General features: G+C 45.3%; 1 long non-coding RNA gene across 1 annotated transcript; it reads right to left on the reverse strand.

Annotated features, from left to right (window-relative positions):
* Window positions 1–1,975: 1,975 nt before the first annotated feature.
* Window positions 1,976–4,902, reverse strand: LOC146081211 (uncharacterized). The gene is made up of 2 exons (XR_014475086.1): window positions 4,616–4,902; window positions 1,976–2,085 (listed from the first exon to the last, which is right to left on the reverse strand). It is a non-coding gene; the product is annotated as an uncharacterized LOC146081211 (long non-coding RNA).
* Between the last annotated feature and the right edge of the window lie 1,573 nt (window positions 4,903–6,475).

Genomic DNA, 6,475 nt, shown 5'->3' on the forward strand with positions numbered 1-6,475 from the left:
TCCACGCCAACCCGAAGCGTGGCGAGCGCAGCGAGCCCGCGAGGGGCGGCGGTACGCGTCCTCCGACCTTTTCATGCCCTACTATCCACGTCGGCGTGGTGTGAGAATATAATAGTGTGGCGAGCGCAGCGAGCCACCGAGCCCGAAGCGTGGCGAGCGCACGCGGATACCTTCACAGGTAAGCCCTGTGAAGCCCGCGAGGGGACGCGTCTACCTGTGAAGGTATCCGCGTCCCCTCGCGGGGCTCGCCACGCTTCGGGCTCGGTGGCTCGCTGCGCTCGCCACACTATTCTATTCTCACACCACGCCAACGTGGATAGTAGGGCATGAAAAGGTCGGAGGACGCGTACCGCCGCCCCTCGCGGGCTCGCTGCGCTCGCCACGCTTCGGGTTGGCGTGGATCGTGGGGTGGCGTTAAAAATTTGGGGGGACATTTAACGGTTCATTGGCCCTATTTGGGCTGTGTGGCCCATTTTACATTGATTTCTATGCCCAAATCGGGTCCATTGAGGCATTTAAGTGTAAAATCGCGGTCAATCAGGCTTTTTAACATTGTTCCCTATGGGAAAATCGCGGTGATCGCGGGCATCGCGGCCATCCCGATTTACCCGCGATGCCCGCGATGACCGCGATCACCGCGATTTTTACCCCCGACGCCCGCGATTTCAATCGTGGGCGCCGTTCTAGGTAAAGAGTACCTTATTTATTTATTATATTTTAGTTCTAATGCTGCCCATACACGCCCCGATACGGGCGTGCTTTCCGTGCTTAAATAGCACGGATCACATCGCTTTGCATTGCCTGTGCACACGTTGTGCATGCAATGCGATGCAATGTGATAAAAACGAAGTACAAAAAGTATATGCAAGCACATATTTTTTTTGTACTGTGCGATGAGGTGCCGTGGGAGCGCGCACCTCAAAAGCACACATCGGGACAGCCCGCATCGCAGCGTGTATGGGCTGCTTATTTTTTTATTTTATTATTTATTTATATTTTTTGTTTTATTTATTATATCCTTACAACTTTATTTCCTATAGTTGTGCTTTTCTCCTTACTAGAGCCCCATACACACCAGGCCACTCTTGTTGAGAGATGTGCTTAAGCACGATCACTCAGCACACATCGTGGCACACCTGCGATGCAAACCGCAATGTGTGCTGAGCGATCTGTGCAGAAAGTGGCTTTGCTTATTGTTTATAGGCAAAGCCTGCAATCTAGCAGGATAGACAGTGCAAGCACTGTCTATATCTGTGGGCGATAGCGATTCCCGGGACCATGCATTGCCGTTGCCCCGGGATGAGATCGCTTAGAAATGGGGTGAAATTCACTCCGTGTGTATGTCCCTTAGGGCATTATTCTGATCGGTGCGTACTTTCCCGATTTCCTACGGAGCGGTCCGCACGCCACGCTGTGCGGTGGCGTACGGACATCGTCCGTAGAAACGCCCACCGGTCCTCCGCATTCGGACGGACTCACTCTTTAAGAACAGGGCGTGTGTACGGACGACATACAAACCATGCGTGTGCGGTGGACACGTACAGAATCTTGCACGGTCTTGCAGCGTAAGCACGGTCTTACCGCGTTAGAACGGACGGGAAGCTGGCCGTACGCACCGATGCGGAGTATTTTCGCTAAATACAACACGATTTTTCTGACCACACACAGCGATCACATGACCCACTTAGGCAATTAGGCAACCTCATTAATAAGGGATTGTTATCTATTTTAATCAATTAAATCCTAATATATACTGAACCACATTACTACTACATTCATTACACACATTAACCCTTACAGCATGTGATCCTAACATACATCTATATACAGTATTTACATTTTGCTTATTTAAAAGATTATAAACAAGTTACAAATATACTTTTAAATTTTAAAAAATCACACATACAACTTCGAACTGTAATAAACAATTTATTTTTCATACAAAAGTGATTTTAAACCAAAAAAAATATATAAATTAAATATCGCCATCCACGAGCTGGTCTAATTCCGCCAGGACCTGGCGCAAGTGGCCTCTTATACGTAAGAGGGCCCCACGGAGACCCTCTTGTGCTTGGGCTGGCTCATCTGTGGACAAAATAAAAATGGTAAAATTACTAATGATATTCATGCATACATTTAACATAGTCATACCTAAATTTTAAACATGCACCGTGACAGGTGTGTATATATATATATATATATATATATATATATATATATATACATATACAAATACAGGGACTCAACACTCTCCATAATGAACTAACTCACCTTAGTATACAATTAATCAAATAAATAATGGGGTTTTAGTTCATGAATTGATCAATGCATTTAAGCTTGCAGCCCATCGCCAAGGGACCCCATTTCACTGCAAGTCCTACACTAGCATTTGTTTCTCAAGAGCCTGCCAACTGCCGACACATCATAGCTAAAGTGGACATGTGTATTTTCCTGGTTTAAAGCTCACCTGCCAAGTGCCTTATGGCTTTTAAAGATGAGGCAGTCACCTAACACAACACCTGACTTAGAATTAAAGGGGCAGCTGTAACAGGTTACAGATAAATTAGCTCATCTGGGGTGAAAGAGAAAGCTATGATCACAGTAACAAAGGTTAATAAAAATTAACCCACATATATACACACATACAGAGTACCACAACACTCGCCATCCCTGCGAATGGGGTGCAAACAGCACTCGCCATTCCCAGGTTGGGGTGAAAGTGGCCTGTGACCACATGCTCTAATAAATACAAATACAGGGACTCAACACTCTCCATAATGAACTAACTCACCTTAGTATACAATTAATCAAATAAATAATGGGGTTTTAGTTCATGAATTGATCAATGCATTTAAGCTTGCAGCCCATCGCCAAGGGACCCCATTTCACTGCAAGTCCTACACTAGCATTTGTTTCTCAAGAGCCTGCCAACTGCCGACACATCATAGCTAAAGTGGACATGTGTATTTTCCTGGTTTAAAGCTCACCTGCCAAGTGCCTTATGGCTTTTAAAGATGAGGCAGTCACCTAACACAACACCTGACTTAGAATTAAAGGGGCAGCTGTAACAGGTTACAGATAAATTAGCTCATCTGGGGTGAAAGAGAAAGCTATGATCACAGTAACAAAGGTTAATAAAAATTAACCCACATATATACACACATACAGAGTACCACAACACTCGCCATCCCTGCGAATGGGGTGCAAACAGCACTCGCCATTCCCAGGTTGGGGTGAAAGTGGCCTGTGACCACATGCTCTAATAAATACAAATACAGGGACTCAACACTCTCCATAATGAACTAACTCACCTCACTTGGCAGGTGAGCTTTAAACCAGGAAAATACACATGTCCACTTTAGCTATGATGTGTCGGCAGTTGGCAGGCTCTTGAGAAACAAATGCTAGTGTAGGACTTGCAGTGAAATGGGGTCCCTTGGCGATGGGCTGCAAGCTTAAATGCATTGATCAATTCATGAACTAAAACCCCATTATTTATTTGATTAATTGTATACTAAGGTGAGTTAGTTCATTATGGAGAGTGTTGAGTCCCTGTATTTGTATTTATTAGAGCATGTGGTCACAGGCCACTTTCACCCCAACCTGGGAATGGCGAGTGCTGTTTGCACCCCATTCGCAGGGATGGCGAGTGTTGTGGTACTCTGTATGTGTGTATATATATATATATATATATATATATATATATATGTATATGTATATAGACACATATATAACTATATATATGACACATACATCTATACATACATGCATACATACTACATGGAAAGCCTGTTTTTTCCCCTCTACCCTTTACTCTGTAGAACACCTCACAGTCATAGTGCTTCTTCTGAATCCAAACCCACCCATGACTAAGCTCTGAGAAGCATGTCACGCGCTGCACCAATCCCAATTCTGCAAACAAAGTTCAGTGTCTGTTATATGATGGAGCGTGGCAGGGGAGTTAGTCAACTCTCAGGAATGCTCAGTACATTTGTGCAATCAAGCATGGCTTGCCTGCTGATGGTCTGCTCCATAAATCATTGTCATAATGCCAGTTAGGTGAAGCTGCAGCACTAACCCACTCCCATGCACAAAATCATTACTAAGACCAAATCAACACACAATTATGGTGCCAAACATACATGCACACCGCAGGTGGTGGTTAGCTAGAGGAGGGCCCAGGGGCACTGACCACTTGTTACTCCAGTCTAAGGCACGCCTGCCCATACTCCATTTATGCCATACTGAATCTAGTTTGGTCAAATTAATCACCTGTAAACTCTACTCACCTATATGAGGCTACAGATTGTACGCTTGCAGCAGGGACATGTAACCCTTACATGAGCACGTCATCCCTTTCTTCCAGGATACAGATTAACTACACAGGTTCAGTGGCACTTAAAATCGACCTGAAAGCCATCCCCACAACCTGTGTCATTAATATGTGTCCTGGATGAAAGGGATGGTTTGCCCACCCTATCTAACCCCTAAGTGTGTCTGTTGCTACCCAGTTTGTTTTATCACTTTATAGTATTTTAAAACACAATTGAATCACCAGTGCTACATAGCAAATAGTAGATGACAAAAGGAAAAATTAATCCTTATGTATACATACCAATTTCGGCCGCCTGGACGACCTCACAGGCCTCCACCTCCTCCTCTTCCTCTTCCTCAGGGGCCTCCTCTGGTGGCACCTCCTCCTCTGCTGGCAGCGCCTCCACAGCCCACCCCTCCTCCTCCACTTCCTCTGCCACCTCCTCCGCCATCCCTTCCTCAGGAAGCACCTCCTCGGCCCTTGGTTCGGCAAGCTCCTCCTGGGCCACCTCTGCCTCCTCCCGGGCCTGTCTTGCTCGATCCCGTGCTGTGTTTGTGAAAAAACAAAAAAGTGCCAATTAGGGGTCATTTGTATTAAGCCTTATCAAGCTATAAATGCAAAGGTTATAATTACAGATAATTGGACAGGCAAACAGCTCCTTAGTGCCCTTTACAAAACACAGCCTGTAACATGGCAGGTATGCTGTGACATTTGGCCCATTGCAAGCATCACAAACATTACTCCTCCCCAATAACATATTTTATGACCATTACAGGGTGTCAAACAGGAAGTAGCACACATATACTGTATGCCATGTTTAACTCATGATCAGGTTGTGACCTTATTGGCTTAAATAATGTCATGTAAGCAATCATGTACAAATGGCCATTTAATGTATAAACACTCACATCTAGCAATCCTGGCCCTTATTTGCTGGAGCAAATCCGGCTGCCAACGCCTCAGGTCTGACCACCGCCGCTCCAGCTGAGCGATGGTCCGCCTCACCTGTGTTCGGGCGTATATGCGCCGGCGGGCCACCGCATAGGCATTCCGCTTCTGGCGGTTAGTGATAAAAGGGCCCGCCCGCCCCAGCCTGGTCTCCATAACGGAGACCAGTGTCCTCAGCTCCGCAGCTGAAAACGGTGCTGCTCTGCCATAGACCGCCATCTTAGCAATGGCACAATTCAAGCAATCATGTGCTGTCATTGGTTGATCAGAGTGATATTTGGTATTAACTTTATTGTTCATTTTTACACTAACAGCGTGTATGCGCCAGAACAGACGGCTAACCCATTGCATCGCAAACCCACACTTGCTGTACCTTTGCATAGTTTAGCACACCATGCCATTACTTACTAACTCCTAAACAGACAGTGTAAAATAAGATGGTAACCCATTATATATAATCTATTACATTCACCAAACAAGGGTATAAGCAACAGGTGAAATAGTCTGCATCACTAGCCACTTACACCTAACTCAACAAGGTACTAAACAGCTTTTTTTGGTACTTATGTAGTATCTGGGCGTCCGATTTAGAAATCGGATCGGATCGCATCGCATGCGACCAAATCGTATGCGATGCGATGGTCAAGATTTTTTCATAGGATTCAATGTTAAAATGGTCAGAGTCCATTTTAACATAGAATTCAATGGGAAAAAGGGGTCCTTTTCCTTTCCCCACTATCCAAGTGGGCATGGAGTTGGATAAAAACCTGTGGCGAGCGTAGCGAGCCACCGAGCCCGAAGCGTGGCGAGCGGACACAGAATACTTTTTAAGAAATATGCGTTCGCTCGCCACGCTTCGGGCTCGGTGGCTCGCTGCGCTCGCCACGCTGTATAAAATCAACTCTATGCCCACTTGGATAGTGGGGAAATGAACAGGACCTTCTTAACATTGAATCCTATGCAAAATCGCATCGAATCGCATCGCATTGCATCTGATTGTATGCCTTAAGGTAAGGCATACAATCACAAAATCGGACGCCCAGATACTACATAAGTACCGCTTTTTTATAGTGAAAGCTATGCAGCTGAAACATAGGGGGACATTTACCAAAATGGATTCATAGAAAAAAGGTGTATTCGTAGGCAGAAATACACCTTTTTTTTACGAATTTGTATTTTCGGGATTTACAATCCCAAAAATACAACAATTCG

The sequence above is a fragment of the Crinia signifera genome, chromosome 1, assembly GCF_055691185.1.
Source record: "Crinia signifera chromosome 1, ASM5569118v1, whole genome shotgun sequence".
NCBI classification, from domain to species: Eukaryota; Metazoa; Chordata; class Amphibia; order Anura; family Myobatrachidae; genus Crinia; species Crinia signifera.